The sequence below is a fragment of the Protopterus annectens genome, chromosome 2.part2 (genome assembly GCF_019279795.1).
Source record: "Protopterus annectens isolate FY-2018-M chromosome 2.part2, PAN1.0, whole genome shotgun sequence".
Taxonomy (NCBI): domain Eukaryota; kingdom Metazoa; phylum Chordata; order Ceratodontiformes; family Protopteridae; genus Protopterus; species Protopterus annectens.
This window is the reverse complement of record NC_056730.1, coordinates 588,092,933-588,117,665: the sequence shown is the minus strand read 5'-3', so window position 1 is coordinate 588,117,665 and position 24,733 is coordinate 588,092,933.

Here is a 24,733-nt window from a genome sequence, read left to right as displayed (position 1 = left end):
AAATCCTGTACACACTTTACCATTGTGTATTACACAGCTATTTTATGAAAACCCATGCAAGCCTTTTTTTTTATTTCTCTTCCTGCACATTGTTAGATACATTAGTCCTGCAGCACTGTTGCCATACTGCATCTGACCTGATCTGTTACTTTTATACTTCTCCATTTTCCAAACAGAATGCTCACATCATTCTATACGCTTAGACAACACCACAGCGAACTCCCCTAAAGTTCATTTCATATGTTCTTGCAGAACATAAGCAACTTCCTACCCCATAACAGTTGAATGACTAAGCTTAGAAAACCTTACTTACTTACCTTTAACTACATTGTAACCATCTCTCTTTACCTTGTAAATTTTATCTGTTTAATTGTTGGTATTCTACACAGTAACTTAATACATGGTGATATGTAGAGTCTAATTGCCATGCATGTTAAACATGCTATTGTATACATCTATTTGAGATTTTGTAATAAGTCTACTTAATTGAATGTATTAACTGTGGAGTTTTTCTCCCCGGGCCTCCACTGAGAAAGGGCTCTGTCCCAGCTGGACCAACCCAATCAACAAATGTCAAATAAATAAATAAATAAATAACAAAGTACAAATGGTATTACTTTTTGATTTGTTCCCACAAGAGCATAAATTGAGAGATTGGCAGCTAGTTGGTAAATCTTGAGCAGCTGATGTTTCACTTACTAAAGTAGATCTTATATTATTCGTCAACAATAAAATTCTGCAAGCTGTTGTTGATCTAAAAAAAGACTGCTGCACTAGTAATCTGATTATGTATCCTATAGGTTATATACATCTTTAAAAGCCTATTATCAGTAGGAATGGCAACAGGAAGAGGTACCTTAAAACAGACCATACAATTAATATTAATTTTGATCATCCAGAAATGTCCAAGTAGTATGCACCTGAACTTGAGATCACACCACAGCCCTTTACTGGTCAAACAAGGCCATAGGCAGGATAATAGACTGCCATACCAATATCCCATCATTTAGCTGTCATTCTTCAATAACAATTAATACTGTTCAAACCTGTCAGAGTGCACATACCATTTCTTGTTTTGCTTCTACAATGATCAAAGAGATCTGGATTTAATAAAAAACTGTTATTTCACATTTTACAGCAAAAACGTTTACAGCTATTTGCTAAACAAAACAAAACAGTCTCTCACTGAAAAACAATATAGCATGAGCAACAATAAAAAAACTCTTCTTTTGAAACTCATGTTTCTTGAAAACACATTTGGCAACCCATTAAACTATGAGACATGCTGAGACTCACAGTCAAGCAGCATATAGCGAAGCAATAATTAGTGTCAATATGAAGGGCACAAGAATTCAAAAGAAATGTGCATCTTGTTTTCTAAAAGCTTGGGACAGCCCACTGGATGCAATTGACCCTTTTTTTTAGGGGCAGCCTAGGTGCACTGTCTGGTGAAGTGAGTTTGTCAGAATCTCAAACTAGACAAACAAGGGCTGAGGGAGTCAAACCCTGCACTACAGAAGCTGCTCATGCCCATTCTCATCAAAGCAGACTGTTGTAACCAAACACAATACATTTCACTCCCATGTGCCTGCAGAAAAACAAGGTTAGCTAAAAATGTATTCACAGTTACAATAAATTCTTAGACTTTATACCGTCCAGTTCATTTACAGCAAAATAATAAACACACTGTCAACAGTCAACAAAACATGGCTCATATGATTTTTTTTCCTGTTTACCACAATCACTTCCTCCCTTTACACCATAATTACTGTGGGCTGCAGAAACCAAATATTTATACACACACAACCATAAATTATAGCCACTTGCATGACTGTACACCTCAAATACCTGCTTGACAACAACTGAGTGAATACATTAATAAATAACATGCCAGAAATGTATATCAGTTCACTGCTGTCAAAACCATACAGTAGAACCATTGCAAACCCCTTTCGGCCTCTCAACTTCTTAACTCAATCTAGAGAAAGTCCCAAAATTTAGGAATAGGTTTAGACGTTTCTCTTATATGCCTACAAAGTTGTTAGAACAAAAAGCATGCTCTGAATGATACAAAGTTTAACATTCATGTCTGTCATTATTTCATGACTGCAACCCACAAGAGTTTGTCAGAAAGACACAAATTTTACAAGCAGTCGACAAAAGTACATCTCAATTTCTTGTCTCAAGAATTCTGAGCAAAGTCAAAAATAACAAGGGATCAAAGGCATAACATTTCAAATAATATGTTTTATCTATTTGCCAGCCAGATAAACTCACTGTACAAAGTGTCCCTTTTCAATGATGGAGGAATACAGTATGAGTAGCTTGCTCAAAAACACACAGAAGGTAAATGGAGGTAGAAGAATTCAAACCTTGTACATTTAACTACAGGAAGAAGTTTGTTAGTAGCTAGACTAGTCAGTGCCAGACAACTTCAATTAACTTGAAAAGCATTTTCTGAACAAGAAGTGTGAAACTCTAATGACTTCTGAACAAGAAGTGTTAAACTCTAATGACTAGCATTATTGACTGACTGTTACCCTCAGTGATTTATCAGAAAATGAAAACGTTATGGAAGGTCTGGCAGCTGGTGCAGTGAACTCAGGCTGTCAGCTCTTAATTGAGCTATTTCCTGCAGTCAAGGGTATAGGGTTAGTCTATTTTCCTGCCAGACTCTAATGATTGCTATTGCTGACTAATGGTAATCTCAGTGCTTACCTGAATTGTCTGTAGTTTCTGTGGAAACAATCATAACAGAAAGCTGATTCTCTGGAGGCAATCATAGAAATCACACACATACAGATATGCACACAAACAGCAAAACATGACTTCCCCCATTTGTTACAATACCCAATCTCCCACTTGGGAAATGCAGCCACAGTGCTTCCTATCTACCACTTCTCTATTCGCTCAAAACGATTCCTGTGAATTATTGGATATGCTCAAAAGGTTCTGTGATTCAAAACTTAAGTTTTGTACTAAATCTCCCATGAAGGCAGCAGTCATACCTCCTGTGTAGGAGCAGAGCATATGACTGGAAAAGAAAGTGTGTCCATTCATGTTGGATAGTAGCAGAGTGTTTTTTTGTTTGTTTTTTTAAGGGATGGCAACAGAGGGAGTATTTTCTTTTAGCCTGGCCTGGCTTCCAGCCAGCACCAGGCCATAGGCAGGTGCCTAAGTCACTTTGTGCTGGATTTAGGCCTGGAACACAATGAAAACTGTCTTGTCAACTTCAGTGATGTGTAAGTCCATCTCTGGGTTCATGTCTATATGGTCAGAAAATCAAAAGGTCGATAATAATTTTCACCCTTTGTTTTACATGTATGCATATTCTTTGCTTTTGTCACTCAATGAAAAAAAAGCAATTTTCACATTTCTTAGAATACAGATCTTTTTAGACAAACAGCTCAAAGAAAGACGTCGAGGACAAACCTGGCAAGGCTGGGGAGAAATGGGAGGCAAATAACAGAAGCCTCTGAAAAATCAGTGGTACTGCACAAATACTTTTACTTCAGACTTCATAAAGTAAAACAAAAGGAGAGTTGTATGCTATGGGGTAGGGCAGAGTTGTGAGAGCATTGGACAGACATATGATAGAAAAGGAAAAGAAAGAGAGAAAAATTACTATCTTTCACCAAGGATAAAATATAAGGGCCGGATGTGCTTCCTTTTAAGTTCCTCAGGAGTTTGGACTATGCTCTGGAAGATACCCTAATGGAGGGCTTAACAGATTACTGGCCAATACAGAAGTAGCAGAAGACTGGAGGACAGAAATAAGATCTCTTGTATGAAGAGGATCCAAAAAGATCCACAAAATTAGACAAGCAACAGTGGCTGGGAAAGTCATAAAGAAAATTTTGACTAAAAGCATGGTTGCTTTCCTAAGAGGTCCACAATCTTCAGAACAGCGTACAACACAGGTTTATGGTCAAACACAGCTGTCAGGTAAGCCAGTTCAGTTTTATAGTTCAGTTTCAGTAGAACTTGTCAAGGAAGTATCAGTAGACATTGTCAAGTTTAGCTTCAGCAAAGTCTTTGAATTCATTCTGGACAAGCAACTGCAAGGAAAACTACAAGAAATGGAGACAGGACTAACTCTGGAGAGCTTGATTACTGCATGTTTGAAAAAATTAAGCAAAATGACAAAAATTTAAGCAAAATGACAGAGTGCCATATGGGTGAGTCCTAGACCTAGTACTCTTCAATGCATTTCAGAAATATCTTAGGGAGCAGAGAACAGAGTCAGTGTCTTCAGTGATGACATGAAGATAGGTGCAGCAATAGCTGAAGGAAGAGTATAAGAAAGGTCTTCTAATGATTTAGAAAGGCTAAACAAATGGGTAAAATGTGCATTAAGGATCAGTGATCTACAACAGTGTCTGGCATGAAATATCAACTAGGAAGTCTAAAATCGATAGCAAAACAGCAGGAAAAGGATCTGGGGTATTGCATGTTGAGGACCGAACCACCAGTAGCAGAGTAAAAAAGCAATGGCAGCAGCAACCAGAATGGTAAAGAGTATCCTCAGGGGTAGAGACTCCAGAAAAGATGTACTGTTTCTGCTCAACCAGGGCTTGGTCAAGCCATACTCCCAAGTACTGTGTGCAGTTCTACAGGCCATAAAAGGAAAGGGATATCAATTTGCTAAAAGGGGTATAGAAGAAAGCTACCAGAACAGTGTGTGCTATGAAGGAGAAAGGATATGGCTAGAAACTAAAGAAAATGGAGTTGCTTCCTCTAAAGACTGGAAGAAATGGGAGGAAATGATACTGGTAAACAAGATAATGTCAATGAGATGTGAAGGGATCATTCTGAACATGAAGGAAAGATGAGAAAAGAATGTATCCAAGCTGTAAATCTTAAAGACTAACTACTCACTGAATCTGCCAAAGTACTTAGTGTAGAAGGTTATGTACCCATGAAGTGAACTATTAGAATGGGTGTTGCAGAGGGAATCCACAGTGGCATTCAAACAGCAGGAGAGAGGTAGAAAAAGACTGAAGACAGAAGGCAAGGATGTGATGAATGGGAGGTATAACACTGGAAGTATATAATGGACAGACTAGATAGGTTTATTGTCAGCTACTGCCATTAAGCAAGTAATAATTAGCAAATTTAAATGCCTACCACAATATACAGGTTTAGCCAGGGTGAGCAAATGGGGCACCTGTACTGAGCATAAGGTGTTATGGGGAAGGATCTGCAATTGCCAATGGTGTGGTATTGCCTTACTGGCATTCAGAAATTTATGCTGATATTATAGTTGCAATCATGGCCGAAGTGCTGAAGTGCTTTGCCTATGGTATTCCAATCGTAGTGAGCCATTTGTTGGTATTCTAACTGTAGCAGGCCATTTGTTGCATGTGTAGTAACCTATTTGCTACAGTTTCAGTCAGAAAAGAATACCTTTGATTCTTCGTTCATTTATTTATTTATTTTGCGTCTCAATGGACCTTCTATTTGGTCCTCAAGTTAGAGAAAGCGAGAGACAGGAGACTTTTTCTGCTCCTTAACATACCTGATGTGGGTGTGCCAGACTGGGGAACTGTACCACACACTAGATAAGATAGCTATGACTCAAGTACAATGCTTGCTAACTCCAATTGTAATGAATGTAGTCATAGAAAATGTGGTTGCTTCTTGGTTCTACTCACACTATACTGCCATTATATCTACTGTTTATAATAATGAATTCTGGCTTAAATGAAGGCAAACATATTGGTTCAAATACTATATTATTGTGCTTTTGGCTTGATTTGTGGCTGAGAAGAGTTTGGTGTCCAGCCTAAGTTAACAAAGTAAATTAAGTAAATATCAGTAGGAATTTCGTACTTAAGGATATGATAATAACAATGTAAATAAAACTGTGTAGTAAAACATATTAAATGTGGCAAAACAATATATATTGAAAAATATAGCCCATAGGTGTGTTGAAATACAACATACACATGCTCATACACCCTTTGTCTCAAAAGTCTGTTAGTTTCACCAAATGACTCTTTTTAACAAACCAGTTTGTCCCGGGACATCTTCAGGTGGGGGTCTAGGTAGAATTGTGTTTGCCATTAAAGTGCTTTTATTGAGTTCAGTTGTGACAGTTTGAACATAATTTCTATATAGAAGTAGTAATGGGAATTAAGAGGGTAGGGGAAGGAAGCTGGTTTGGGGAGGAGGGGAGGGTTAAATGGGAAAATAGAAGGACTGGTAGAAAATGAGGCAAATGTAGGGAGGGGTTTAACTGGTTTTATGAGACTGTAACTGGGTAAGGAATCATATTTTGGCATGAACAGTTATATGGATTCATTCTGTGAATAATTAAAATATTGGTCATGTTTATGGAATTGTAATAAAGGTCATCAAATATCATTTGGAATGATGTGTGTTTATTGAAGGGGACTGGGACAATATGCAAATTATTGCCACAGGGACAAATAGTGGAAATAAACTACATAAGAACTGTTGCAGGCATACATGAGCAGTTGCTGAAAAGATTTTGTTATAATCCTTAAAAACCACTGCTGGTCCTTCATAGATGTATACACTTAAACACGCCCCTCTTCTTATTAGTAGCAATACTTTCCAAACTGTACACATCTTTCTGAAGCAACAACTTAACATTTCTATTGTTTTGGTAAGCAAACATAATTTTCTCACGTATTATGTTAAAGAAACTATAATTTCCCACAGAAATATTCCAGTTGTCACAAATTGGACTTTTTGTTATTGTAGCATCAATACTACATAATAACACCATGTTCAAATTCAAGTGAGATCTCCGATTTTTTCCCCTTAAAACACAATTTCATTATCATACAATATTCATTTGTATTTGGTACTTCTGGAACTAGAAATTTCAAAAACAATATAATCAACAAAGCTGAGTCCCAAGTAATAGACTGGCTCTTTCTTCAATGGGGAGAGATCTTGATTTTCCAAGTGTGAGCAATAATGCCCTTTTGGAGGTTAATTTGTCATGAAACAACATACAGAGTTGGAGAATGTTTGAAGAGCAGTAGTGTTTTATTTGGAGGATACTTTTGGAGGTGAATTTGTCATGAAACAACATACAGCGTTGGAGAATGTTTGAAGAGCAGTAGTATTTTATTTGGAGGATGCTTTTGGAGGAGAATTTGTCATGAAACAACATACAGAGTTGGAGAATGTTTGAAGAGCAGTAGTGTTTTATTTGGATGATACTTTTGGAGGTGAATTTGTCATGAAACAACATACAGCGTTGGAGAATGTTTGAAGAGCAGTAGTGTTTTGTTTGGAGGAAGATGGAATAATGATGAGACTATATTCTAGTTGGACTAGAAGGACTCTTTTTTCAATGACTGCTTTGCCAAAGAACAGGAGAAAGAGATTTTTGGTGCATTTTTCTTTTCTTTTTTGTTTTCAGTATAGCTAAGAAAGTTGAATGATTGATTGGTAAGGATGGTAAAGATATAAATCCTTTTAGCCAAATGTATCCCAGTACAGAATCATATCAACGTACTGCTGAATAGCAACCCTTGATATATGTAGTCTCTATTAACCAAAGCAAAACCTTTATTAGTTTCAAATTTGAGTACACTGGGTTCATTTATTGGAGACGTAATATTGTATTTTAAAAATAAACCTATCACCTGTAAAAGCTTATTGGTTTCTTAAATTTTTCATTGCACATAAAACCATATTTCCTACATTTCGACGCAGAACTTAACTATTATTAACTAACTGATTATTAATAGTTTTGACAATTATATAGTAGCGTATATTTAGAATAGAAAAAGAAGAAAGTTTAAGAATTATTTATCAGTTACTTTAGCCTGAATAATTGTTTATATTAATTTCAAGCCAAATATTATTAAATACTACAAGACTGTTGTAAGTAAGGGAGAAACGTCATCTCTAAATCTTTGGAAAATTCTGCTGTATATCCATCCGCAACTAATGATTTTTTTAATTATATTATGATTTGCTTACCCTCCCACACAGAAAATTAAAGAAGTAAATGAGGTATTAGCATTTATGAGTTTGCCAGAGACATTTTTTTCCACTTTAGGTCTTTTCCCCAATTAGAGCTAAAAAACTGTACAAATAATTAGCACAAGAAGAGCAAATATCAACATGATTAATTAGTAAATTCCAGGATTTCTCAAAAACCTGTATTGCTACATTCTTTTGTTTATTTTGCCTACTCTAAGCAGCAAGACCAGTTTTTGTCTGTGCAGTGATTATGCTTCTGTATACTGAGGGAATCCTTACATTAAAACAATTTCTTCTCTTTCATCTTTTTTTGGATTCCCAGATAGTAATACACTTTTCAAAATGTATTACTGACAATTTGAATTTCTGTTCTAATTGTGAATATATATATTGTTTCCTGTGAAATTATGTTGATTTTCAGACATAACATACATCTGCAGACTGGCATATAAATTGGAGGCAAAGGTATCACATTAGATACTAAAAATATGTAGTACATCTTTAGTACTCTGACCTGCAGAAGTAATCATCCTAAAGCATAGGAGATGGAAACCTCCTGCTATAGACTCAATTTTGTGTTTGAAACATCTAAATATAGTAAATAATAATAGTAATCTGTGTATAGAAACAGTATATGTTGCATTTCATATCTATTTTTAACAGATAAGGTATGATTAGGGAAAAAATGACTATGGCATTGAGTACATTTTTCATTTATAACCACAGTCTCCCAGTGGTGAAATGAGCAGTTGTGTCACCCTTTACAATACATCAATGTGCATACATATATATATATATATATATATATATATATATATATATATATATATATATATATATGTGTGTGTGTGTGTGTGTGTGTGTGTATATGCCCATATTTTAGAAGAGTACTATCCTTATTCAGGTATTAGCTCTACAAGTGCTGTGTTTCAAGCACAGGCTTTCAAACAGAATCAAATCAGAGATTACCCTATAGACTAGCAGATGTCATCTTGGAATAACCTATAAGAGACATGATAGAATGACAATGCCTGAAATCTTTCTGGATAGGTCGCTTTATTCAACTCTTTGATTGTTAAAAACGAATGATAGCACTTTTTTTCAAGTTGTTTCAGGTGGCTTGTTCAAAGGCTATAAAACACAACATTCTTTTCAATAATAGGTCCGATCAGTGAGGTATATAGTGGTGTAGTGATTTAGATCAGGAAAATGGACTGACAAATAATTTATTCTGACTTTTTGGCAGATGCACACTGGTTGAAGCTGAAATTATTATCTACCATTGTCTCTAGATGTTTATAGATTCATAGGTTCATAGATGTTTACTAGGCTAATAATCACAAGGGCCTTTTTAATTCTAGCCATCATCCCAAATCTCTGACAAGTTTTGATACCCTTGATAAGTGTAAGCATGGGCCTGGGAGATGAACCATTTACAGGTTACCTGTGCCCATTAGAGACATAGGTGCCAAACCAGGGATGAATTTCAGGTTTTCCATCCAATTGTCCAAGTTGCACTTGAATTGGGCTACAGAGGAACTCTGCTTCACATGGATGGGGAGCCTGTTCCATAAACAGGGTAGTCTCTGGGATACATACCTATCTTTCCAGCAGGTCCTATTTATATCACATTGTTTCAGGTGGCTTGTTCAAAGGCTATAAAACACAACATTCTTTTCAATAATAGGTCCGATCAGCGAGGTATATAGTGGTGTAGTGATTTAGATCAGGAAAATGGACTGACAAATAATTTCTTCTGACTTTTTGGCAGATGCACACTGGTTGAAGCTGAAATTCTTATTTACCATTGCCTCTAGATGTTTATAGATTCATAGGTTCATAGATGTTTACTAGGCTAATGATCACAAGGGCCTTTTTAAGCCTAGCCATCATCCCAAATCTCTGACAAGTTTTGATACCCTTGATAAGTGTAAGCATGGGCCTGGGAGAAGAACCATTTACAGGTTACCTGTGCCCATTAGAGACATAGGTAACAAACCAGGGATGAATTTCAGGTTTTCCATCCAATTGTCCAAGTTGCACTTGAATTGGGCAAGGGAGGAACTCTGCTTCACATGGATGGGGAGCCTGTTCCATAAACAGGGTAGTCTCTGGGATACATACCTATCTTTCCAGCAGGTCCTATTTATATCACAGGCAAGTATTAAGTCTTTAGACTGGGTAATTCTGGTGCTGTTTGTTTTGTGGATATGCAGGAGGTCCATCTGACTGGGATCTGACAATGCCCTGTATGTCAGGCATAGATCTCCCCCCAAAAGCCTATAGGAGACAGAATACAGGGATAAGGCCTTGAGACAGTCTGCATAAGACATTTTACTTACACCCTGTATTCTTTTAGTGAGGAACCTCTGTGGATGTTCCAGTTGTTGGAAATGCCTGATTAAGTACATGCCAAAGGGGGCATTGTACTCAATGACAGGTCTGATGAAAGATGAATACAATAAAATAATGACTTCCTTGGACTTAGATGCCATACATTTGTTTATAAGTTGTGCAACATATAATTATTTCCTCACCACTGTAAAAACATTATGGCCAAAGGCTAGATTACTATCTATATGTGCCCCTTAGTCCCTGACTACTGGGTCAACTCTAAGGGGTATGTTGTCAATATGATAGTTATCAGGGATGGATGACTTCCCAAAGGATACCACTATGCATTTCTTGGCATTTAGTTTTAATCCATGGCTCTGACACCAGTTGTTTGTCTGTTTCAGCCCCTCCTGGAGAACATTTGTGTCAGTGTGAGATTCAATGACAGTTCCTAATTTGCAATCATCTGCAAATTTAGTCAGCCAGAGACCACTGGCATTGGCCTTGACTTCTGAGAAGTAAATGCCAAAAAGTAGAGGTCAAAGGACTGATCCCTGAGGGACTCCACTTGTGACTGGCAACTTTGTAGAGGTTGACTCCCCAATTTAACTTCCTGGGTCCCGTCTGTGAGCCAGTTCGCTATCCACTATGTGACATATGGGTTTGTACCTAACCTCTTGAGTTTGTCAGCAATGCCCGAGAAAACACAGCAAGTGAGCTGGAGTGAGATTAGAACCCCTACTTACCTAGTCTTACATACTACAGATCACAGTACCTATCACACACACCACAGCTTAAGTCTATTATAACTCTAATAATGGTAGTGCTTTTTATTGGGTGTTAGCATGCAGCTTTATGGACCAGGATGGCAATTGTACTGCATAGGAAGATAAGAGTTCTAGCATTTGAGGACCTACTCATGTGTCTCCGTATAATAGAATACATTTCTGTGATAAAGGAGGGTTTAGGCCAGCTAGGGTCTGCTGCACAACAATTTAGTGGCACTCCTGGCGCCTGTCTGTTACCTCAGCAGGAAGCACATGTGCCAATTTTCAGATGATATACAGAGTCCCTAACTCAGTCAGAGAATGAATGAACCTGATCACATGTTCTATTCAGCTGGGATGCTGTGCCCCTCTCTAAATTGGGGAACAAATGAACCTGGCTCCCGCCATGCACACTAATGAATGGGTCTGTAGGGAACCTCATTGGGGACTTTATAGCTTGTGGGGTTAACAGAAAGGTATTTTTACTCTTTTTGTCAAGCCTCACGATGCTAAAGTTACTAATAATAAAAGTGAGGTCACTGATATTGTACCAGGTGGGTATTTTTGTAGGCCATCCTTGAGAACATTGTCATCCATTATTGAAACAATTATTATTACCAATTATTTTAACCATCAGCATATATGGTTCTTTAAAACCAATTTCCCATTTTTTGCATCTGTGAAGAATAATCATAAAAGGTATAGCATCTATGGGATAACACAGGTTACATCCTTGGGACAGAGAGGTAACATTCCACCTTCACTTGTGTATTTGTGCTTAAGCAGTTTTACACACTGAATTACACATGGATTGGCATTTAATACTTTTAATTTGTTTATTATTCCTTTATACAGAATTGGTCAATCACATGAATGAGATCAAAGTAAGCAATATGCCAGCCTCATTGGCATAGGAGGATAAAACCCTACCTATCACCTTGGCATCCTTAATTCAATTAGCAGCTTATGCATCTGTTGATTGGAGAGAACATAGTGACTCCTGTCATGGTACAAGTGAGTTTTGTCCTGTACAAGGTAGGGGATAGGGCCATGCTAATCATGCCCTCAGTACTGGGATAATGTCCAGGTTAAGACTTCTTGTATAATGACCTTCCTAAACTACCTCTCACCTTCACTGGGGAATACCCATGATGGGGGAATAAATGACACTGGACAATGGTAGAAGATTTCTTGTTCAATAGGCACAGTAACAAGAAGCATATTTTAAAAAAGATAAACTGTATGCATTGCCAGGTCTTTATCAAGTGTGTCTGTTACCTCTTGAAAGAATGCTACATCTCCCCCTAACAAACTGATGCTGCTCAGATCTAATGGAAATAGATTCCACATGTCATTCTAGAGATTCTGTTAAGGATTTAGTTAGGTTTTCTTTGTTTCCATGTAGGTGTCTACTAGCTATGTTGTCTGCACTATGGAACCTACATTTTTAATTTTACCTGTCATAAATGTTAGGATATATGCAGTTACAGAGGGGGAATCTCTACTTGTCTCTGTTTACCCTAACATATGTCTTTGCTTACAGTTTTCTGCAAGTATATTCACAATGTACAATGGTTGCATGATCACTTCATTGTTTATTGATAACATGTCAGATTTACAACTTTTCCTGTTGAGTTTTCTGATCTAATTAAACAGCGTCTTCTTTTTGTTTTCATCCTTTGAGACCAATCTGAGTTCATAGTTAGATATGAAAGATTTAATAAGAAACGTAAGTAGGTTATATATACCTTAATCTATACTTGTATTTGTGACTATTGAACTGTTTTGTTAACCCCACAAGCTATAAAGTTCCCAGTGAGGTTCCCTACAGACCCATTCATTATTGTGCATGGCAGGAGCCAGGTTAATTTGTTCCCCGATTTAGAGAGGGGCACAATATCCCAGCTGAATAGAACAACTGATCAAGTCCATTGATTCTCTGACTGAGTTAGGGGCTCTGTATATCATCTGAGAAAGGAACTTGATTGGCACATGCAGAGGTAACAGTCAGACACCAGGACCGACACTAAATGGTTGTACAGCAGACCCTACCTGGCCTACTCCCTCCTTTCTCACAGCAATGTATTCTATTATAGGGCGACACATAAGTAGGTCTTCAAATGCCAAAACCCTTATCTTCTTATGCAGTACAATTGCCATCCTGGTCCATAAAGCTGCATGCTAACACCCAACTCTCCTGTAGTTGTCAGTATTGCAGTAAGCTATCCTACCTCCCTTCCCTCAGGATGAGCAAACCTGCATCAGCTATTCACATCCACCTTCCTTACCTGTCTTTTCCAGTTCCCAGTACTTTTAATAAAACATGGATCATCTGGAGCATAGTCAGGGCTTTATCGCTGAACACTGTACTCCACAGAGCTAGGCCTGACTACATTAGTGTTGTTTAAATCGTGCCTCTTTTTTTTCTGCAACTTACATTTTTTTTTTTTGGGGGGGGGGGGTGTTACCTATATATATTTTTTCTTATCTCTAGGTTCATAGGTTCATTGGCTAGTGTCCCTAGAGCCCTTACAAATCTAGCCATGTTAATCCTGAGTTGCCTCAATTGTCCTTGGTTAGATGGACAGGATTTGCAGAGCGAGTCTATAATAAACACTGACTGCTTCTGTCCATGAGGGACATGAGTGCCACCCTCAAGGTCTCTTTTCTATTTGTCCAAGTTACTCTTGAATAGGGTCAGTGAGGAATTCTGCTTCATGCAAATTCTAAGTTTATTCCAGAGTAGCGGCAATCTCTCGGAGATATATCTGTCTCTTCAGCATATCACAGGCTAGGTTAAGATGCTTAGGGCGAGTGACTCTTGTGCCATTTGACTTGCAAATGTGCAGAATCAGGGCAGGGTCAGAAGGGAATTGTATCTACTGGGATAAAATTAAGTCAGCATTTTTTACATTTCATATTGGACTGCCATCACCTTGTCTAAAATATAATTTCCTTACATAATTTCCACAAATTAATTCAGCAAGATTATATTGGCTTGAAAAGGTAAGATGAAAATCTTCACTTACATAAACTGTTTGTCATAAAACCACATTATACAGATCAGAAATGTCAGTTATTGCCCAGCCCAGCCTTCTTCTTATAACAAACATCTAGAAACAGTTTGTTTAGAGGAATTAATATCTTTTAAATGGCCAACAGATGAAAACAGACGTGCACATTGTTTAAGTATATATAGGACATCTGTTGGAGATGTGTGTGTGTGTGTGTGTGTGTGTGTGTGTGTGTGTGTGTGTGTGTGTGTGTGTGTGTGTGTGTGTGTGTGCGCACGTGTGTGTGTGTGTGTGTGTGTGTGTGTGTGTGTGTGTGTGTGTGTGTGTGTGCGCGCGCACGTGTGTGTGTGTGTGTGTGTAAAATGTGGGGTAAGATGAAGGTACAGCAATATGATACTCTGTATCATGTGGATATTATCAGATATACTACTAAGTAGCTGTATAATACCCCCAGGGAAGCACACAAGACACACGCAACATTTTCTGGGTAATACATGGTAGGATATCCAGATCATACATGCACACTGTCAACATTATATGGAGTGTGACACAGAACAGTGTAAACACAGTGCATTATATCTCTCCATTTGCCAGGTGATTGTAGCATACATCAAAATCATACAACCAAGAAAGAAGTAACCAGACCCAAGACTGGAAAACTGGTAACCAACAAATAAAATACCAGATCAATCCTTCACAGAATATTTAATGTATTTAACACTTTTGTATTAAAATTAACTAAGACTTCTTCAGAATAAAATATACATCAAAATCTTGAATGCAAAATTCACTGTCTGTGCATAAAGCCGAGCTGCATGATGTTATGTGTAATTTTGTTCAGAACGTATAGATAGATAGATGGATAGATTAGATAGATAGATAGATAGATAGATAGATAGATAGATAGATGGATAGATAGATAGATAGGATCTACTCACTTTAAAATCTCCACAATGTTGACCACAAAAGGTCGACAAACTGAATATCAACATGTTACAACACATGTGCTGAGAAAGAACCTCAACACATGGAACAAATAACATATTTTTGCAGGGGGGACAAGCCCCCCCCCTGTATCCTTCATAACCCCTGCTAATTATATACTAACTCCAAGATCATACAATCACTGAGGAAAGGAAATATTCCTCTACCTAGGGATTGTCAATCTTGCACACTTGTTGACCAAATGGTGTTGGTCTCCTGGGTGTCAGCATTCTGTCATTTCGACAGGAGGTCTGATACCCATTTATTTATGTGTGTGTGTATATATATATATATATATATATATATATATATATATATATATATATATATATATTTATTTATTTATTTAAATTTGTTGACCGGGAGTGTCCGACTGGACGTAGGTCCATTTTCAGCGGAGGCCCGGGGAGAAAAGCTCCACAGTTAAAATAAACAGACAGTATTTACATTGGATTACATAGTGATTAACAATTTACATAGCAATTACTTACATAGGTTCATAGGTTCATACTAGGCTATCTGCCCTGGGGCAATTATAAGCCTAGCCCGATTCTGTATGGCTTATGCCACCCCTTGATTTCAGTATACTGTGCCCTTTTTAAGGTTTAGTTTACTGTGCCTCTGTCTAATAGTGACACGGGAGTAATCCCTGGGACAAACCTACGATCCCCCATCCACCTATCAAGATTCTTCTTGAAGAGATTCAGTGAGGTGCTCTGCCTCACATGAACTGGAATTCTATTCCAGAGCGAAGGGAGCCTCTGGGTTATGAACCTGTCCCTCCAGCAAGTTCTATTTATTTCTGTGCTGAGGTTCAAGTCCCTCAAGCATGTGGCTCTAAGGGATTTAGATTTACTGAGGTGGAGCATGTCCATTAATTCTGGATTTGACATAGCTTTGTATGTCAGGCATAGATTGCCTCAAAGTAGGCGGTATGCAACTGAGTAGAGCTGGAGTTTTTTTAACCGAGCAGCATATGGCATCTGTTTGAGACCCTTGATCCTCTTGGTGAGATACTTTTGGGGTCTTTCTAATTGCTGCAGGTGTCGGGTAAGGTACATCCCAAAAGGGGCATTGTTTTCTATGATGGGCCTGATGAGGGATGAATAAAGGGGCACGGTTACCTCTCTTGATCTAGATGTGAAACCCTTCGTGATGAGGTGGGCTATGTAGAAGGTCTTTCTAACCACTTTGGCAATGTGGTTTTCAAAGGAGAGATTGCTATCAACTTGGGTCCCCAGGTCCCTAATAACTTTCTCTGTACTTAATGGGTTTCCACCTATGTGGTAATTTGTGGGCACATTGTTTTTGCCAAAGGGTATGACTATACATTTTTTGGCATTTAGCTTTAAACCATGGCGCTGGCACCAGTTATCTGTCTCTGTGAGACCTTTTTGAAGGATGTTTGTGTCAGCTGGAGAGTCGATTATGGCACCCAGTTTGCAGTCATCTGCGAACTTGGTGAGCCATAGTCCTCCCACGTTTGCCTGTACCTCGGAAAAGTATATACCGAACAAGAGTGGTCCCAGGACAGAACCCTGTGGGATGCCACTTGTGACCGGTTTTGAGTCTGACATGGCTCCAGCAACTCTCACTCTGTGGGTTCTGTCTTTGAGCCAGTTTGCGACCCATCTTGTGACATAGGGGTTTATATTTAAGCTGGATAGCTTATCTATGATGCCCGAGTGGGGTATTGTGTCAAATGCCTTTGCAAGGTCCAGATAGGCTGTGTGGACTACCTTCCCTTCATCTATGGCTTTGGTGACAGTTTCGAAGAAGTCAACCAGGTTCAAAAGGCAGGATCTTCCCTTGACAAAGCCGAACTGGGTAGGATCCAGTGTCTGTAGGTCCCCAATGTCTTTGTTTATGAGCTCCATGATGATCCTCTCCAGAGCCTTGCAGACTAAGCTAGTCAGGCTTATGGGGCGATAGCTTCCAGGGTCCGTAGAGGCTCCACCTTTGTGGAGTGGGACCACTGTTGCTGTATGCCATTCTGTGGGCACATATCCTGTAGTGAGGCTGAGATTGTATAGCTGTTTTATTTGAGGGATTAGTTCCTATTGGAGTTCATGTAGGATGTAACCTGGGATGCCATCTGGTCCCATGGAAGCAGTGTTTTTTGCTTTGGAGAGGGCAGCCTTCACCTGAGCATCAGAGATGTTTGGGAAGCAGCCCTCTGCTGGGATAGATACTTGCTTTTTTGGGGGGGAGGGGGTGGAGAAGTTTGCACTGAACCTGTCTGCCAGGATATTGGCGATGTCTGTGGGTTCAGTGTATTTTTTGTCGTTTAGAATCAACTCAGAACAAGTCTGGGAGTTGCATCCCAGGTTCCTAACATAACTGAAAAAAGCCTTATGATTGTCTTTGGTGTTCTGTGCAATTTTTCTCTCGAACCTGGCCTTGGAGGATTTTATGAGTGATCGTAATTTTTTGCTAGTACTGATCAGAGATGCCTTCCCTATTAGGGATTTTGCTCTATCATGTAGTAGCTTCCTCCTTCTGTTGTACAGTTTATTTATGGCAGGGGTCCACCAGACTGGACGCCTGCCTTTGGATGATTGGGTCTTAGTTTTGTTTGGATAGCATGATCCGTGCATTCCTGGATATGTCCGTAGAATGCGTTTATATAGGATTCTGCAGTTTGGGCCGTAGTTTCCAGTGGCCCTGGGGCCAAGAAGGATTCCACTTCGGTTTTGAGAAGTGAGAAGTTCGCTTTTGAGAAGTTTTTCACTGTGGTTTTCTGGGCTGGGGGTGGGGTCAGGATGTGGACATCCAGTGAAATTAATTTATGGTCTGATCTTACCAATGAGGGATATACTTCTGGTGTGGAGCATAGAGTCCTCATGTTGGTAATGATCAGGTCTAGTATGTTGTCCCCTCTTGTGGGAGTGGTGACGAGTTGTTCCATAGCATTTGAGTTTATAATTTCCAGGAACCTTTTTGCTAAGGTGCTGGGGCTTGAGTAGTGCTCCCAGTCAATGTTTGGGTAGTTGAAGTCGCCCAATATAATGGTGTTCGGAGAGATCTTCATGTTCTCCAATGTTTTCAGGAAAGCCGAGTGGGATTCCTGACTTTGAGAGGGTGGTCTGTAGGATGCTATAAACTGAAAAGCAGTCTTGCCCACTGTTAGTTGCACATGGATGGTCTCCGATACTTCGTGCAATGCCACTAACCTGGAGGTGTGGATATTCTTGATAAATATGGAAACTCCCCCTCCTTTTGTGGTTCGGTCCGGGTTTTGGGGCCGAAAAGCATGATATGAGGTATAGCCTGGTAGTGCTGGGGTGCTCAACATATTTACAGATGAAGAACATAGTACATCAGTAGACAACTAGAATCTTTATCTGTGAAGTGCATACCAGACATTAACAGATGTTACAAGAAGACGTTCGTGCTGTATAATAAGTACTGGCTTATGAGCATCTGAGCTTGCTATAATCAAGGTAGTGGAGTGGAAAGAAAGGTAGTGGTTGGATGGGGTGGATGATATTAGAGTGGGAGTTGCAAGGGCATAGCCAGCATGTTTTTAGTTGCACTTTTAGTAAAGTTTTGAAGTGGGTGCATGATGGTATGGAGGTAATTGTGGGTGGGAGTGAGTTCCATAATTTGGCTATGGTGCAAGAGAATAGTGCTTCACCAGCAGAGTTATTGGCTTTAGTGATCTGCAAGTGATTTTTGCTGCTGGATCTTAGTGGTCTGGTGGTGCGATAGGCTTGGAGTAGATTCTGGAGGGATGGGACATTTAGTGGATAGTTTACTAGTTTGTGGGCAAGTGAGAGTTGATACCACTGAAGGAGGTGAGGGAGTTCAAGCCAGCCCAGTTCAGCAAGTGAGAGACAGTGGTGACTACGGTAGGATGCCCCTGTGGCGAATTTGGTGATTTTGTTGTAGCAGGTCTCTAGCTTGTTTAGATCACATTGCCTTAGGTTGGTATATATTGGAGAGGCATAAAGTAGGGTGGACATAAGGTGGGAATTTGCTATTGAAATCTTTGCTGCTTTGGTGAGAAATTGCTTATTTCTGTATAACGCTCCTAGTTTTTTTGTGGACTTTTTTATAGTCATGGATATGTGAATGTCAAATTTTAGTTTATTGTCTATTTCCACTCCTAGCAATTTGGTGTGTTCAGTTGGGTATATAGTGGTGTTGTCTTTTGCTGTGATGTTAAAGTGAGAGTTGTTTTGAGTATGTTTGGTGGGTTGGAAGATGAGTAGTTTAGTTTTGTTTGGGTTGAGTATTAATCGGGCATCGGATAACCATGTTTCAACAGAGGAAAAGGCTTCCTGTGTGACTTTTTGCAGTTTTGGTAGGGACTGGGCTGAGCAGATGATGGTTGAGTCATCTGCGTATTGTATGAGTGTGCCATGTTTGGTGGCAGAGGCTAGATTATTGGTGTAAACAGAGAAGAGTAGGGGTCCAAGGATGGATCCTTGGGGAACCCCTATGGAGACAGGTAGTTGGGGAGATATGTCATTCTGCCATACATCGGATTGTTGGCAGTCAGACAGGCAACTCTGAAACCAGTTGGTGACTGATTGTGAGAAGGATAGGTTATTGAGGACAGAGATAAGTTGTTTGTGTGGGACCATGTCAAATGCTTTAGATAGGTCTAGGAAAGTAGCACTGGAGAGATAGCCATTGTTTTTATGCTGAAGGATAGTGTTAGTAAAGGAGAGTAAGGCAGTGGTGGTGCTATGGTTTGGTCGGAAACCATGCTGAGTACTGGAAAGGAGGTTGTTAGTAAGGAGGTAGTCTGAGACCTGAGAGTGTATGCATCTCTCTAGTATTTTGGAGAGTGGAGAGAGAATAGCTATGGGGCAGTAATTGGTTAGTTCTGTGGAGGGTCCGCCTTTGTGGAGGGGAATTATATGTGATACTTTCCACAGTGTGGGAACATAACTTTCTGACAGAGATCGGTTAATCAAGATGGATACTGGGTAGGCCAGAGCATCAGCTGCGATTTGTAGGTATTCACTTGGGAGGCTGTCTGCTGCTAATTTGGTGGGTTTAAGTTTAGTTAAGAGTTTTTTTATGTTGGATGTAGGTATAGTAGAAAAAGAGAAGGCAGTGGGGAGATTATTAGTTGAAGGTGTGGGTTGGATGGGAGGGGGGTTGTGTTGTTTAGCTAGTGATAGTATGGTTTGGGTGAAGTGTGTGTTGAATGAGGTAGCAATATTTTCTGAGGAGTGAGGGATGTTAGGAGGAGGGGTACTGACTTTACCTGGGTGGAGGATGGAGTTTATGGAGGACCAGAATTGTTTGGGGCTGTGTTGTGAGGAGTCTAGGGCAGACTGGTAGTATTGGGATTTGTCCTGTTTTATTAGCTTTTTGACTCTATTGCATAGTTCTAGGAATTTCTGTCTAGCTGAGGGGGTTTTGGTTTTGCGCCAGTGCTCCCAGGCTTTATCCCTGTTTTTCATTTCTGACTTAGTGGTTTTCTGTAGCCATGGGGAGGGTTGTGCTTTGGTTCGGAGAATCTTATGGGGGCATGGTAATTAAGGATGTTCAGGAAGGTAGTATTAAAAAATTCAACTGCATCATCTAGAGTGAGGTACTTTAGAGGATGCCAATTACATTCTTTGAGGGATGAGATGAATGTGAGTGGGTTAAAGTTTAGTTTTTTACGTATTTGACGGTAGGTGACAGGTTTAGCTTGGTATAGGTATTTTTTGAGTAGGAATGTTGGGGAGTGATCACTGAGGCTATCTGATAAGCAGCCTGTTATATATGACTGGGGGCTCTTACTGACTAGTATCTAATCCAGGGTAGTGTGCTTGGTGGAGTTTTTATTTATCCTGGTTGGTGACTGGACTAGTTGAGTGAAGCCATGAAGGTGTACATGATGGGTTGGATTGTTGCCAGAACAGGATTGCCAGTCAATATTGAAATCACCTAAGATGATAGTTTCTTGGGGGAGATGGTGGGTAGACCAGCTGATATATATTATAGAATATAATATATTTATATTTATATATACAGACACATTCACTGCAGTGTAGTATAACGAAATGCAATTATCTCATATCACATGCATTTCATTGTCATTGTGTACTTGTCAAATCTCCTTGTCTCTAATTCTTCATGGTGAGTTCCTGGTTCTCTTCATCCCACTCTCTGTAATTCATGCAAGCAGAATTTGAGAAAAAACAAGAGTGTAAAGTAGATGGATCATAGATACATCTGAGATGCACTGTCAACAAATAATAGCATTTTAGCCATGAAAATTAACATTTTGCATTATTAAATGCCATTATCACCTTGTATGGGCACACATTGCAGACATACACACACAATAATGTTTTGGCATTATATACATCACCTATATGCTGACAAATACAAGTAAAACATATCAAGCCACAGAATATGTAATAGCCAAACACATATAACATTGTAGTGAAACTATGTCTAGGCAATAAAATGCTGATAACTGCCTTACTGCAGCCCCTGTTATGATCAGCACATGGCTTGTAAGCAAACTCTACCGATATGTTTAGTATTAGACTTACTCCTTCAGTGCGGGTTACAGAAACAGTACCAAATCTGATAACAAGTGTAGAAATAAAACCAGTAAGAATGGGGTTTCAGTACATCCCACTTGTTGACTGCCCTCCATATTTCTTTCAACATCTGAGAAGAGTGCATTTGTTACTCATAGCACAATACTATTTCCACATGGTTCTAGTAATCAGTCTTCTCCCCTGTTCTCTGCTTAAACATATTATATATTTGTCAGCTGTTTTTAAAAATGATTCACTGCCCAGCATGCTTTTTTAAAAATGTACCACAGATATTGTACAGAAAGTTTTCTGTGACATAGCAAATCATGCCATAGCATTATATAGGGATGTATTTGTTTTCTGATTATACAGACAGCATGTTAAATAACAAGATCTGATAAAAAAAAGTCAAGCTATATAAACAAATGGTAAGAGAAATATGTATATATCTGGACAGATAATTTTAATAAAAAATGAACTGTATAATTTATAAATTGCACAGAAGATGATACAACATGTAACAATTACTACTATCAGTAAATACTTTCCCCATTCAGAAACGGGTTTAATATTTTGTTAAAAGATAAGATGAGATTAGAACTTTGTGTTACAGCTGTCTAAGTGGAAACAGCTCCAGCATGTATGTTTAGATACATCTTCTGTACTTTTAAGATGGCAAATATTATAAGAAGCCATGTACTGTTAATAGATAATACCTTGAGATAAGTTTTACCTTCAAATCCAGTATTAGCTTATAAAAAGATTCTTGTGTAGCAGACAAAATAATTTATACTAGTTGTCATTATTCAAATGCATCAAGACTTACACAAATACAAAAGAAAGGAAGTTATAGATGTTGGCATTGTGGGAAATGTCATTTTACGCATTCAGTGGCATCGTGGGACATGTGATTTTATGCATTCGGTGGCATTGTGGGATATGTGATTTTATGCATTCGGTGGCATTGTGGGATATGTGATTTTATGCATTCGGTGGCATTGTGGGATATGTGATTTTATGCATTCGGTGGCATTGTGGGATATGTGATTTTTATGCATTCTGTGGCAGTCTGTGTGTTAAATGGTATGATACATTGAATAGCACAGTTTTATGAAGGGGTGATTAATTGCATATTTTGGTCTGTGACAAATAAAGGCTTGTTGTTTTGGAACACTACCTGGTTTTCATGATTTTTGAGAATTATTCTTACTGAGCTTATCAATGAAGTTTTAAGACCAGTAGTTTCTCTTTTTTTTCCCTCAACACTCTTGGTGGTGAGGGTAGAACTAGACTGATTCCTATGCTTGTTCATTTTTTTATATATTTTACATTTTATAGAACATCAAATAGATTACTAAAATGTATGATACTTTCAATAGTGGCTCTCTCATTTAACTGTTGGTTTAAAGTATAACGATAATTATTTCACATTGAAATACCAGAAGAATCAGTCATGGGGTCTGAATGCATTAATTAATTGGCAGTTTATTTATATGAAAGTTTATTGGTGCACCATTTCTTTAAATGAAGCCAAAGAAAGATATTTAATTGGCAATGTTGAATTGTTACATAGCCATGAATGTAGAAGATTGCTTTCTTTAACCACTGTAAAGCTGAGGTACCAGGGACATTAATAAATTACTAAAAGTTACATTTTAATTAAAACAAATGTATTTAATATTATCTGAATATTTTTTCTGAAATTTGTTTTTGTTTAATTAAAAAAGCAAGTTTTTCATATGATGTACTCAGTTTAGTAACATTCTTTTACTTTACTTTTCAGTTTTCAGCTATAACAGTGACAGTTTACCCAACTCTAGCATACTTCAGCTGTCATCTTCTGCCTCTTATCATGAATGCAATAAAGAATAACTTATGAAATAGTCTGACTACTGCAAATCTCTCCTCTAGTGATCAGTTTACTCCTTTGTGGTGTGCCTTATAAGACAATTTCATGAATTTAATGACCAGTCGTGAGCAGAATAAAATCTGCAGAATTCCTATTTTTTCCATACTGTTATGTAATATTTTTTGTGTAAAGCTTCATTTACCACTAATTAAGATAGAATGCTCCTATCTGACCAATCCTATTAGATTATGTTTAAAACTTAAGATGCAATCAGAAAAAAAAATATTTTAGACAAAGCCATATCTAATATGCCAAAGAGATCTTGCAGAGGCCTTTTCAATGTTAATCCATGAAATGCTTGAAAAAGAAATGGATGTCTTATTTAAACCAGCAAAGTTTAAAACCCTGGTTTCAAACCATTAACATAATGGACTACAGATAAGATTTATTTAATAAGAGCATTAGTTTCATTTAATTTCTGTCACAAAGACATGTCAAAATGTTAACTCTCTGAGCAATTTGTACTTCAATGGCTTATCCCCTGAAGAAATTCTGAGTAGATAAAATGGTTTAATAAGAAGGATCATAGAACGGAGTACTTCATAATTATAAGTATCATCAATCCTGAAAAGTATTTTAGCTTTAGAAAACTGCAGTCTTGTGTATTTTTGAGGAAAAAATAATAGCACTATTTAAGAAAATACACTTTATGGAAGACTGCATAGATATGTTATTTCAGAGCAAAATGTTTATAATTATAAAAGCACAGTTCAAGAAATAACATAATTAACAAATACAATGGTGGAGAAGGCAGTGATGTGTCATTCTCTCATATGCACATCTTTCTCAGTATAATTTTGTGAGCTTTAAAGTGCTAACATCTTCATTTATAGCTGTATTGTGGAGAAAGTAAAGGAAAGAATAACATAGTATAAATTAGTATGAGTTAATCTTCCATGACAAACCAGTCCTGAATGCATGTACTTTTACCTTCCTAACGTTGCATTACCAGGGGTTATAAAATTCACTTCTAGCAAGGCCCTCTCTTTTTCTATTGTGTTGTACAATGGCGGGAAGTGTCATCTAGTCCTGGTGTGTCCAGGAAAGGTCACTGGTACCATATTTTCACAGGCAAACCATAAGTGGAACAGGAAATACTAACACTTATTTTTATTTTGAGATGGCCATTTTAAAGCCGTGACCTAGTTAAGGGGAACCATAAAAGCAATGTATTTATTAGCAGTAAATGATACATATTCAGTAGAATTAAAGATGCGTATTGTTTAAGTTTGTGTGTCAACTTCTGTGGCACTGAAAGGT